The following is a 14620-nucleotide window of genomic DNA, read 5'->3' as shown; positions in this document are numbered from 1 at the left end:
ATAGACAGTTGGTGTAGATACACAGTGTTGGTATCATTTTCCAGTTCAATATTGATATTTGTGTGCTCCCATCCCACCTTGTCTCATTTGGTAGGAGCAACAACCAGGCATAATAATGTGAATAGAGAAGGCTGGGGCAAAGGGACAGGAGAGGAACAGAGGGAAGAAAAAGGCATAGGTCATTTTTAGTATAAATGAAACCTATTCTTTAACAAAATTAAAGGATTGGATACATACATTCAGTGCTACTATATAATAAAATTTAAGTTCTAGGAGTCTTAAGACATCAACTAATAACTATACTGTTTTAAATAGGTGGAAAATGGAATCCTAAATGGTTAAACCACTAGTCCGAGGTCATGTATTGTTAGTGGAAAAGGAAATATTTGGCTATTATAACTCATGAAAGGGTTCAATTTATTGCAATGTTTTGATAAATGTGATAAAATGTGAAAAAATAAAGCTCTTTAGAGAACTACATATGTATGTAAGTTTTAAAATAATTCTATCATTCTTATTTGTCATTACAGCAACGTAAGTTTCTTTTGTTGAGTATAGTTTTTGGTTTTTTTTTTTTTTTTTTTTTCAGTTACAGATGCACATATTTGCACATATTTTATACATCTTAGCATGAAAAACACTGCCCTGTTCTCCTTCCAACTGTCTTGCTCCTCAGAGGTAACCATTTTTTTTCAACTATTAAAAAAATATATTAGCTTTACTATTATTTCCATATCTTTAAATAAATACTATGTTTTTATCTCTAGTCTTTGCTATTTTAATTTTAAACATTAGGTGTTGATCTCCTACTATGAAAGATGATTCAGCTCAACCAAACACACATTTACCATCTTCCATGCTTCCAATTCTATTGTATCATAATTTTGTTAGATCAATATTCTTTGTGGATTCAATTAGGTAGTTTCTTGGCTCTTTTCACTGCTTGCTTGAGTTTCAACTTATCTAGGTCTGCTGATTCATTATCACTTATCCTTCTGTTTCCCAACATGCAAAATTTTGTGGCTATATAACCTGTTTTCCCATTTAATTTGTCCTTGTATGGTTATATCTTTAAACATATCTCCTTGCTAGTCTGTGTGTGTGGTAAATATGTGTTCAATATGCCATATTTTCTCAGATGTCCTTTTAGTTCCTTAGTATCCATCAGAAACATGGGGCAAAACTATAATATAGTTTTTATTTGGACAGGAATAATGCCTTGAGGATAATCAGAACTCTGAGTCAGGTAAATACAGTACAAAATAAGCAGTGTATTTTATAAAATGGATTTAGAATATAGAAAATTCTGCTATGCTGACAAATTTGTTCAGTGGCAACACCTCTTTTTTTAAAAGGTTGTTTAGTTTGTAACAATATTAAAATGGCTTAAAAACATATTTGGAAATATTTTTCACCAAAGTAGATTAAAATTAATTTTGTTTACATGATGTCATGACTCTCTTTAAGACAAATAGTGACAACCTTCATAGTTATAAAACTGACATTGGTTCTCTTTCTTCTAAATCAACTCAAAATAACAAAATGTCTATTCAAGAGAGAAAAGATAAAGGAGATATTAATATAGAAATATTTTTAATGCTTAACAAATTATTGACTCATATTTGTTAGTCTCAATAGTTCATGTAGAGATGTAAACTTGGATTAAATGTTCAGTCACTGAAGATTTCCTAAGAAAGTAATGCTTCGCAGATTCTAGCAAATTATATGAGATAGTTACAGATCATTTGAACCTACAAAGATTGTATATATTTATTTTCTTTCAGTTACAGCTGTGACTTCTGGTATGTCAAATTTGGACATTCATTCATATTCTATTACTTTAAAGTTAAGCCTTTTAAATATCTGAATGTACAACTCTTGGAATTTTCCTTTTTTAAAATATTATAAAATTATTAGCTGAAATGAGATATACATTTCGAAAAAATGATCGGTAGTAACAAAGTATCAAATTGTATTTTTCAGTGACAAAAATCATATATGTCTGAAGAACTCATTCACATTTAGGTAAAATTTTCAGTCATTCTTTTATCACTTATAAGGCAATAGATTCATTTATTCAGTTAGGATTTATTGAAAATATGCATTGCATGAGATACCATCATTGGCCCTGTTGATGCAAAGAATGACATAAAATGTTGCTGTCAAGAAGCTTGGAGTTGAAGAGAAATGCAGTTGTTGACATTCTCCTTTATCATAAAGTGAAGTGTGAAAAATATTTCCTATGTTTTTACATTTCTAAGAGAAAGTTAATGTATAGGGGGAGCTGTGTTGAAGAAAGCATGTTGACTTTGGAGCTATTTAAGCATAAATTTAAAACCTGACTTTGGCACTTAACTGACTGGTTGAGTTTGGAAATGTCTCTCATTTTTCTAAGTCACAATTTCTATAGGCTTAAGTATCCTATAGGCTTGTTATTAGAATTAAATGATATAACATATGTGAAAATACCAGACATGTAATAAATCTAAGAGTTTCCTTTTTTTTCCTTTCATAGATTTTTGGCATGTACAGTATCCCAGTATGGCATTAGCTCACTGGGCAGAAAATCACAATTGAAACACGAACTATTATGATGAGAACACTAAATATTTTGAAAAAATTTCAGAAGTAGAAGGGACTTTACAAGTTATCTAATCTATCTCTTTTGTAATCACCTATCTCACGGTCACACAGCTAACTAAAGGCAAGGCCAAGACAGGTCTCAGATTCCTAAGCTTTATGCATTTCCACCTTCATAATAGAAAAGACATGAAACATCATTTTTAAATGGTGGTAAACTATAAATAAATAAATTAAAAATAAAATAATAACTATTTGGGTATTTCAATACCATCCTAAAGAATAGTTTCAGTTTAATGCCTTGTTGTGTCTTATGAGTGTTGGAAAATCTATGACCTTGAGTTTTGGAAATTTAGCTAACTGGAAAGAATTCACCAGATGTCTGTGCTATTGTTTCCCAGCTCTCTTTTGAGTTGTTATGGTTAATATTCAATGCTTACTACCAGTGCTGTGTATTAAGTCAGAAACCATAAGCAACACCAGAAAACAATTTCCAATATTATTTCAAATGTTTAACTCAGTTGGTAGTTGGCTGCTTTCAGAATCATCCTGTCTCATACCTTGTCTCTAATCCAGTCCTCCTGACCAAAAACAAAAAACAAAAAACAAACAAACAAACAAAACAAAACTGTCTGGCTGCTTCTGTTCAAATCACCTTCAGATATCTGGGTGAGAAAAAAAACAACAACCCAAAAATCAGTGAACTGTATAAACATATGTTTCTGATGGACTGTCAAGTTTTGGAGATAAATGGAACATTAGTAATTGCCACTTTCTCATGGTAATTTTTAAACACAGCTAACAATAGGCTGTCGTTTTAAGAACTTTCTACAATACACAGATATGGAATCGGTTAGTTCTCAGGTCACTCCCAGAATTATGCTAGGTCTTGTTAAAACAATCAACAACCACCTTTTTAAAGGTGGCAATCTTATTTTTACCTCTTTCCTCGAAAGGTGTTTGGGTGAGCATAGCATCTAAGAAGACAGGCCAGGTAGTTCCTCATTCAGTCACCGAGCCTATAAAGTGGTTATGACTTCGATCTAAACCGTGCGTTATATTGATGGGGCATTAGATTTCGAGACCCTTTCTGTCTTTTTTGTTTTTGTTTTTCACTCAAATGAGGAGAAAGTAGCTTCCATTGTGTTTCTATCTAAATCACAGTGAAATAAATGCATGCTGGGCCAACTTAAACACTTGGCCTTTAGCATTGAATTCAATTCTCAGGCTGCCTGCTGTAGAGGAGCCAGAAAATGTTGATGTCTGATGAGAATAAAAAGATGTTCTTTGTTGTCCTGTTTCATCCTACAAAGCCGTGATATTCCGGGTATCTTAAAGAGGAATTCCTGTTTTAAAGAAGAATTTGCACCCCATCCATTGGAATTCTCTCATATTTGAGATAGGTTTGCACACAGGGGAGGGCTTACACTTTTGTGCTTTATTTCCTCAGGATCCCAACATTATCAGAAATGAATTACCCTTTCTTGATGCATATGAATTCTATTATCTCTCATGTACTTCCTCTCTTTAATGAGTTGAAATAAAAGCAATTATCCTATGGCTTCCCCCTTTCATTTCTCTCCTCCACTTTGAGTACAACTAATCAGAATGAAGCAGACATTAGCATTTCCGTCAGCAAACAGTGACCCAGCATAGAGGCTCCTTTGAAAGAAGGAGCATGATTGCAGCTCTCATGTTTGCTGTCATCCTTTTGCCTGAGTAGGAAATGAATGAGAAATCACCAATTCTCAAAGGGAAGGTACTTTCAGACTTCTCTATTGATGGGTAAAGTGCTTTAGATTATTGGTCTCTCAAAACATACACACTACTAATCTCACTTTGACTGCTGACATGTAAAATATATTGTGCAACTAACATGGGAAACCATTTTGAATAAAACAGAATGACACCAGTGGAGGTTCAATGATTATGAAAACTAAGTGTTTATAGAGCACTTTCCCTTCATCGTTCAGATTATTTGGCGTTGTGCTATACTAGATACAATAATTGTTGGTTAGAAATTTCCTTGTACCCTGTGGGTGGGTCCTTGTAAACTGGCTGTTATGAAAATTATTATAATAGCATTAACTCTGATTCTCTCTGCATATCAGCAAGAATAAAATGATATAAAGGCCTGTATAGTGTCTCAAAAAGTGGACGAATTGTGTTTGAACTGAAGCTTCGCTTATTTCCTTTCTATCTTGATACCTAAGGCCCTGTAACTCCAGGAGCAAGGACAGTGTATGTTGGAGGCCATCAATGCCAATATGCTACGTAGTTATTTATGGGGAAAGTACAAGCAGCATGCACAGGCACACGCACACTTTATTTATTGAAAACCTATGTGCCAGACACTGCATATTAATGTATTTATGACAGCTCTGTCTCTTTCAATTCTTACAGTGGTTCTATTCCTTCAATTAATAATTATGTTGAGGATACATTTTCTGAGGAAGATATTTGCATTCTCATTTAATATGAGAAGATGGAAACCCAAGATGGTTAAACTTTTTGCCTGAGATCACAGAATCCCAAATCCATGCCACTCACTCTTAATTACTCCATCACAGCACAAACCCCACCCGTTTACCCCCAGGACACCAGGGCTTCTCAGGCTGATCAAAACAAAGCCTTCTGATATTTGACCTTGAACAAATCTCGCCTCATTTCTTACATGCTGTAATATTCTCAGTAAAATGCAGAACTTTAATAGCTCTGGGATTTTCAAATCATCCGATGTATAAAGTAGGCTATTTGCAAGGCTGCTTTAGCTGAAGTAGGAGTGGGGTCCAGGGCCCAGACCTTGGCTTCTTCTGACAAAGAGGCATTTCCTCCTCTTAAATTAGAACCAGTTGCTGGCTGTTCTGTTTGGTTCCTTTCTGCTGTTTGTTTTTTCTTTCTTTCTTTGTTTTTTTTTGTTTGTTTGTTTGTTTTGTTTTGTTGTTCATTTGTTTTGCTTTGCTTTTAGTTTTTAAAATAAATATTAGAGTGAAAAAATAGTAATGATAAAAATCTTACATAGGTTTCATAATGCAGTCAGTTCTACTATAATGAAAATATGTGTTTCCAAAAATTATCATGTTAAGAAAAATCACATAAAACCACAGGGCTTATTAAACAAAATGGGGTTAGGGGCCCTGAAGATCCCTTCCTGACCCTATATATGGCCATTAGCCCAACTGCCCATAGCAATTGAATCAATGTGCACTGAGGCAGTTATTATAGCTATGTTTCCACTGCCACCTCTTTCTTCCTATTTTCCATCTAATGAGAACAGAATCCTTTGAGACCCTGAAAACTAAGTTCTTGTCTTGCTCCCCAAATTTCATTTATAGACCATTAGACCTAAACTCCTCGGGACTGATAACAAAAGATATCAGGTAATACGGCTCGCATTAATTAGTAAGAATGATTACTATGTACCATGGATTATGGGGAATTCTTTACAACTACTGCTTCATTTTGTCCTCATAACAATTTATTAGGTGTGGATTATTATTCTCCATTTCATATGTGTATAAATGAAAGCTTAGAGAGGTTTAGTAATTTATTCCAAATCAGGACATGAGGTAAATGGTTAACTTGGAGATGCACACTCTGATTTGCTTGCTACCTGACCCATGTACTCTGAACCCCACACTGAACCATGCTGCTTCCTGACAGGAGTCCTGGATAACTAGAATTGCAGCCCAAGGCATTTGCCCTCTATATCTGATCACACTCATTTTCTACTTCTAGCTTCTCTTGCCACATTAGATGTCCTTTTTTTCCCCATGCCTACCCCTGCTCACTTCTACTTCTCTTGCTACCAGCTTCCTCATCTTTCCAAACAAGATGTCCAGTATTTCTGGGGTTGAGTTCCAAATCAGTGGCATCCATTAGTCTGTGTCTAGTCTGCCTGACTTGATCCCAGAATCATCTCTGTCACTCATTTGGCTACCTTGGTGACTACCTGAACCTGGGTTTTTTTCTCCCATCAGGGAGCTGGGATGTGACTTTACTTCTGCCAGTCTTCCTCTGAGAACCCTTGCCTGGCAAGTGATTCTGAATGAATCCTTAATGAAATATCTTCTATTTTTCAACCAGTAACAAAGTTCTTCATCCTCTCTGCAGACATCAATACTTCTCTACCCATGTTGCTTCTGAACCTTACATACAGATGAAAGATGGTCATGTTTCATGTAACATAGAACAAAGGCAAAGTCTTTCTCAGGAATCTCTAACTTTCCAATCAGCATCCAGTCCTGGCTTCAAAGCTTATTTACTCCCTGCTGTAGTTCAAGGAGCCAGATAGCCGTCCTGTGGATATGTAAATTATGTGTGTCTTCAAGTGGGTTCCGTTTTGTTTCTGTATGCTGAAGAATATTGAGCATTGAGCAAACCTACACTGAATTGTTAGTTTCTGCAGGGAATTCATTATCTTTGCTATTTCTGTTTTCAAAACCAGGACACCTACTGCCCTTTCACACTCAAAATGATAGCTGTCAGAAATAGATTAATGAGCATCATCAGGCTGATTTGGAAATGATTGGAGCAGTGACAAGATAATTGTGTCATTGACAGTAAGAATAGTAGATCGAACAAAGAGAATGACTTAATTGATTCATACACTAAACCAATCATTTAGAATTCAAATACTTTCCAAGATTTAGGAATGTATGGTCAATTTTTCTTTGGCCGTAGACCCTGTTTTCTCCTGCAGAATGTAGTGTGTGACAACCTGTCTGGTCTCTCTGAGAAAAAGACTTTGCTGGCTTCAAATTATCCTCTCATACAAGTTAGATTTTGCATTGCTATTATTCCTCCACTAGGACATGAGACTTAAAAGAAAGCCTTTTTCTTGGGGTGTTTTGGTCACATTGTTCTAGTGTAGAACACGACTCCTTTGAGGCAATCAAAAACGAGAGCAGGCAAACTGTTCAAGGAAAATCAAACAGAAACTCAATTGTTGGTAAAGGGGGCAGGGCTGAAATATACCATCTGCGCAAGGCATCCTTCTCTCATCTCCATTTTATACCTTCAAAATAGTTATTTGATGAAAGTATGGAATCTATGTAATTTTACTAACAATTGTCACCCCAATAAATTTAAAAAATAAATTAAAAAAAAAAAAGAAAGTATGGGACAGAGACACTTCCTTATTGTGCTTTATATATACACCTAAGGGGGGAGAATAAGAATGTGTCAGAATTAATTGACAGAGAGAAATTGTTTTTACATAGTTTAGTGCTTTGACAGCCAACTCTTGTTACTTAAAAGGAAACAAAGATGCACGTTTTTATGCTAAGAAAATGCTGTTTTCTCTCTAATTGTAAAGTGAATGATTTGAGGGCAAAAAAAACGTGTATTGCCTTGTTTCATGGGCTTCCCAAAGCATAAAATTTGGTTAGATTAATACAATAAGACTTCCCACTATGTAAAGTAAACCATGTTGAATATTCAAATATTTGTTTTTTTGTTAAAATGAACCTTGGAGGTCACATTTTACCTTGCTTATTTTACAGATGAATAAACAAATGCAAACATCTTGAGGGTCAGTGACTTACCTGAGTTCTCACAGCTTTTTAGAGGTTAATTGGAGTATGAATTGTCCTGCCATTTGCTGTGTGTGATTAACTATATTTTCTCCATTAGCTTCCATACATTTATGGGCTTATGACAGTTAAGTAATTTTGCCCCTTTGAACTGTGCACATCTATCAGAAAAGGAGAAATGAAATAGTTATACTCCCACCAATAGAGAAACCCTGATCCATCCCTGATTCCAGACTAATGGGAGACCCGTGGAGGTTCCAGAGATTCCTAAGAGAAGCACCCAGGACTTGGCCAAAAGCAGGATTGAAAAGATCAAGTCAGTCCCTTACATCTTTCCTGTCCTACTACTTGTGACCTCGATTCAGTTATTACTTTGTCCTGGACCAGAACACCTGGGGAAATTAATGAATGCTAGGCCTTTACAGTGAGAAAATATCATGCTGATATTTCCATTTTAGTTTTAACATATCAGAGATTCACTCAACTTCACTGATTTTATTCTTGAATGTATTTTGTTTTACACTGAAAATATATTAATATTTTAATGTTTAATAACATTGTAATGTTTTAATAATATTAAAATGACTACACATTTGCTTTATCCTAATACCATGTTTCCCCCAAAATAAGACCTAGCCGGACAATCAGCTCTAATGTGTCTTTTGGAGCAAAAATTAATGTAAGACCCTGTCTTATTTTACTAAAATATAGGACTGGATCTTTAATATAATATGGCATAACATAACATATAACATAACATAATATAACATAACATAACATATAATGCCGAGTCTTGTATAATATAATATTATATAAGACCGGGTCTAATATAATATAACATAATACTGGGTCTTATATTAATTTTTGCTCCAAAAGACGCATTAGAGCTGATTATCCGGCTAGGTCTTATTTTCGGGGAAACACAGTATATATGATATATACAGAATAAATGTATGCATATTTATATATCTTAAACTATACATATGTTTTAAAAATAATACACAGACACACAAACACACACACACACACACACACACACACACACACCCCCCTAAAACAGCAATACTGGTATTACAAACAACAACTAATTGTTGAATGGAGCTTAATATTTCCTTCTGGTTCTTTATTACCTTTGAATACAGCCTATTAAAGAAGAACAATTAAGTACTGCCAACTGAAATATTTTTGTTTTTTTCTGAGGTGGTTTGTTATTAACTTGTTTACAGTTAAGTTTGCTTGTTTTACTTTGGTTTCAATGTTAGGGCTTGCTTTTTTGCTCAGTTGATTGGATTTTCAAAGTTTTAATGTGTAAAACATTGACATAGACCCCACACCAGAGTTATATAAAAATACACACTCAGAAGTCTCACTTTTTCTTCAGTTTTTTTTTTCTTTAAAACATTCTGCCTTTCTTTAAGATTACACCTCTATCAGCCTATGCTTCCCTAAAGAGAAGCTATCTAATATATTTTAGTTTTTTTCTTTCTTTTTATGTCTTTTGCACTTTTTTAAAATTAAATATATTTGGGTGACAACAGTTAATTACATTATATAGGTTTCAGCTTTACAATTCTGTAACACATCATCTATATATTACATTGTGTGTTCACCACCCAAAGTCAAATTTCCTTCAGTCACCATATATTTTTCCCTCTTCTACCACCACTCCTCCCTCTGACCTTCTGGTAACCACTGAACTATTGTCTGTGTCTATGAGCTTTTTGTTTGTTTGTTGCTTTCAGTTTTTTCTCCCACATATGAATGAAATCATATGGTTCTTGACGTTTTTTCTGTCTGACTTATCTCACTTAGCATCATAATCTCAAGATCCATCCATGTTGTTACACATGGAAGTATTTCACCTTTTTTTATAGCTGAGTGATAGTCCATTGCATGTATGTACCACATCTTCTTTATCCAATCATCTATCAAAGGACACTTTGGTTATTTCCATGTCTTGGGCACTGTAAATAATGCTGCAATGAACATCAGAGTACATATACCTTTATGGATAAAAGTTTTCAGATTTTTTGGGTACATACCCAGGAGAGGGATTCCTGGGTCATATGGCAATTCTATTGTTAATTTTTTTGAGGAACCTCCATACTGTTTTCCATAGAGACTGTATCAATTTACATTCTCACAAACAGTGTATGGGGGTTCCTTTTTCTCCACAGCCTCTCCAACCCTTGTTATTGTTTGTCTTGTTGATGATAGCCATTCTGACTGGTGTGAGGTGATATCTCATTGTGGGTTTGATTTGCATTTCCTCAATAGCTAGTGAAGTTGAGCATCTTTTCACAATTATTGGCCATTTATATGTCTTTTTGGAAGAAGTGTCTCTTTAGGTCCTTTGTCCATTTTTTAACTGGATTGTTTGTTTTTGTGTTGTATGAGTTCTTTAAATATCTTGGATATTAGCCCCTTATCAGAGGTGCTGTTTGCATATAAATATCTTCTCCTATTCAGTTGGTTGCCTCTTTGTTTTGTTGATGGTTCCTTTTCACTGTGCAGAAGCTCTTTAGTTTGATATAGGCCCTTTCTAAATTTACTTTCGCTTTCACTTCCCTTGCATTTAAGGTTAAATTCATGAAATCCTCTCTGAACCCAAAGTTCATACATTTAGTGCCTATGATTTCTTCTATGTAATTTATTGTTTCAGGTCTTATGTTTAGGTCTTTGATCTATTTTGAGTTAATTTTGGTGTATGGTGACAGATAACAGTCGAGTTTCTTGCTTTTGCATGTGGCTTTCCAGCACCATTTATTGAAAAGGCTTTCTTTTCTCTAGTGTATGTTTTTGGGACCTTTGTCAAAAATTAGTTGCCCACATATATGTGGGTTTATTTCTGGATTCTCAATTCTGTCTCATTGGTCTGTGTGTCTGTTTTTCTGCCAATACCATACTGTTTGTTTGTTTTGTACATCTGAAACTAATAAAAAAACAATGTAATAGTTAGACATTTATACCCTTCACAATGTGATAACCCCCCTCCCCCAATCTACTACCCCTCTGACATCATATATAGCTGTTAGAATTTCATTGACTCTATTCCCTATGCTGTACACCACATCCTGTGTGTGTGTGTGTGTGTGTATCTCTATGTATATATTTTTTGTATATATGTGTATATTTTTTTTATAGTTGACATTCATTATTATTCAGCTTCAGCTTCAGGTGTACACTGAAGTGATCTGGCATTTACACCACCCATGAAGTTGTCTCCCTAATAAGACAAGTGACCATTGAATACACTACAGAATCTTTACATTATTGGTCATATTCCCCAAACTTTCTTTTGTATCCCTATGGCAAACTTGTGGTTACCAATTTGTGCTTTCTAATCCCCTCACATTCTCCCTCATCCCTACTCCCTTCCATCTAGCTACCCTCAGTTTTTTCTCTATATCTCTGATACGGTTTCTGATTAATTTGTTCATTTATTCTATTCTTTAGTTTCCACATATAAGTGAGATCATATGATACTTGTCTTTCTCTGACTGACTTATTTCACTTAGCATAATGTTCTCTAGGTTCACCTATATCGTTGCAAATGGTAAGATTTCATTCTTGTTTATGGCTGAGTAATACTCCATTGTATAGATATACAAGAATTTCTTAGTCCATTGTCTATGGATGGGCATTACAGTTGTTTCCATGTCTCAGCTATTGTGAATAGCACTGCAATAAACATAGGGGTGCATAATTTTTTTCCAATTAGCGTTTTGGGTTTCTCTGGATAGATACCTAGGAGTGGAATTGCTGGGTCATAAGGTAGTTCCATTTCCAGTTTTTTGAAGTACCTCCATACTGATTTCCATAGTGGCGACACCAATCTGCCATCCCACCTATTGTGCACGAGAGTTTCCTTTTCTTCACATCCTTGCCAGCACTTGTTGTTAGTTGATTTATTGATGACAGCCATTCCGACATAAGTGAGGTGGTATCTCTTTGTGGTTTTCATTTGCATTTCTCCAATGATTAGTGAGGTTGAGCATTTTTTCATATGTCTGTTGGCCATCTGTATGTCCTTTTTAGAAAAATGTCTCCTCATGTCCTATGTCCATTTTTTAATTGGGTTGTTTGTTTCTTTTTGAGTTGAGTTGAATTACTTTTTATAAATTTTGGATATTAGCCCTTTATCAGTTGTATCATTGACAAATATCTTCTCCCATTCAGTAAGATGCCTTTTTTGTTTTATTGATGGGTTCTTTTGCTGTGAAAAAAAACTTTTTTATTTTGATGTAATCCCATATGTTTATTTTTTTCTCTTCCCTTTGGCAAAGGGATATATCAGTAAAAATACTACTAAGGGTAATGTCTGCAAATTACTTCCTATATTTTCTTCCAAGAGTTTTATGTTTTCAGATCTTACATTTAAGTCTTTAATCCATTTTAAATTTATTCTTGTAAATGGCATAAGGAGATGGTCCAGCTTCACTTTTTTGCATTTGTCTGTCCAGATTTCCTAGTACCATTTATTGAATAGACTATCTTTCCCTCAACGTAAATTCTTGCTTCCTTTGTCATAGATTAAATGACCATATAGGCATGGATTTATTTCTGGGCTCTCTATTCTGTTGTATGTGTCTCTATTGATGTATGTGTCTGTTTTTATGCTAGTACCATGCTATTTTGCTTATTATAGCCTTGTAGTATGATTTGATGTCAGGTATCATGATACCTCCCAATTTGTTCTTATTTCTAAAGATTGCTGTGGCTATTTGGGGTCCTTTATGGTTCCATATAATTTTAGGATTGTATGTTCTATTTCTGTGAAAATGTCATTGGTAGCTTGACAGAAATTTTGTTGAATCTATATATTGCCTTAGGCAGTATGGACATTTTAACTATATTAATTCTCCTTATCCATAAGTATGGTATGTGTTTCCATTTATTTGTATCTTCTTTATATATTTTTTCCCCCCTTTTTTTAATTTTTATTTTTTTAAGGAAGGCACAGCTCACAGTGGCCCATGTGGGGATTGAACCAGCAACCTTGGTGTTATTAGCACTATGCTCTAGCCAACTGAGCTAACCAGCCACCCCTTTTTGTATCTTCTTTAATTTCTCTCTTCAGCATCTTATAATATTCTGAGTACAGGTCTTTTACTTCTTTGGTTAAATTTATTCCTAAGTATTTTATAATTTTTGAAGCAATTGTAAATAGAATTGTTTTCTTAATTTTTCTTTCTGATAGTTTATTATTGGTGTATACAAATGCAACTGATTTCTGAATATTAATTTTGTATCCTGCTACTTTACTAAATTCATTTATCAGTTCTAATAGTTTTTTGGTGGAGTCTTTGGGGTTCTCTCTATATAGTATCATGTCATCTGTAAAAAAGTAGCAATTTGACTTCTTCATTCCCAATTTGGATGCCTTTTATTTCTTTATCTTGCCTGACGGCTCTGATTAGGACTTCCAGTACTATGTTGAATAACAATGGTGAATGAGGGTATCCTTGTCATGCTCCTGATCTTAGAGGAAAAGCTTTCAGTTTTTTGTCATTAAGTATATAGGCTGAGGGCTTGTTGTATATAACGGTTATTATGTTGAGGTATTCTCCTTCTGTACCCATTTTATTAGGCTTTTTAACCATAAAATGTATGTGGTATCTTTTCATATGCTTTTTCTGCATCTTGATATGAAAATACAATTTCTATTCATTATTTTATGCAGTTTGTCACATTAATTGATTTGTGTATGTTGAACCATCCTTGCACTTCTGGAATCAACCCCACTCTACCATGATATATAATCTTTTTAATGTGTTGTTGTATCTGATTTGCTAGAATTTTGTTTAGGGTTTTGCATCTACATTCATCAGAGATATTAGTTTACAGTATTCTGTTTTTGTGTTATCCCTACCAGGTTTTGGTATTAGGGTAATGTTGGTCTCATAAAATGAGTTAGGAAGTATTATTTCTTCTTTATTTTTTTTAGAAGAGTTTGAAAAGGACAGGTATTAGATCATCTTGAATGTTTGGTAGAATTCACTAGTGAAGCCATCTAGTCTTTGACTTTTGCTTTTTGGGAGGTTTTTGATGATTGTTTCAATCTCCTTTCTTTTGATCAGTCAATATTTAGATTTTTCCAGTTCTTCATGAGTCAGTCTAGGAAGGCTATATATCTCTGAGAAGTTGTCCATTTCTTCTAGGTTATTGAATTTTGTGGCATTTTGTCTTTCATAGTATTTTTGTATGATCCTTTGTATTTCTGTGGTATTTGTCTTAACTTCTCCTATTTCATTTCTGATTATTATTTATTTGTATCTTTTGTCTTTTTTCCTTAGTGAGTCTAGCCAGGGTTTTCCAATTTTATTAATCTTTTTAAAGAACCAGTTCTTTGTTCCATTAATTTTTTCTGTTATCTTTGTGTTCTCTATTTCATTTAATTCTACTCTAATTTGTGTTGTTTCCTTTCTTCTGCTGACTTTGTGTTTTATTTTTTCTTCTTTTTCTAGTTCTTTAAGATGTTAATATTAGGTTGTATATTTGGGATT

The sequence above is a fragment of the Rhinolophus sinicus genome, linkage group LG04, assembly GCF_036562045.2.
Source record: "Rhinolophus sinicus isolate RSC01 linkage group LG04, ASM3656204v1, whole genome shotgun sequence".
In the NCBI taxonomy this organism is placed as follows: domain Eukaryota; kingdom Metazoa; phylum Chordata; class Mammalia; order Chiroptera; family Rhinolophidae; genus Rhinolophus; species Rhinolophus sinicus.
The sequence above is the reverse complement of the archived record's forward strand: the minus strand, read 5'-3'. Positions refer to the sequence as shown.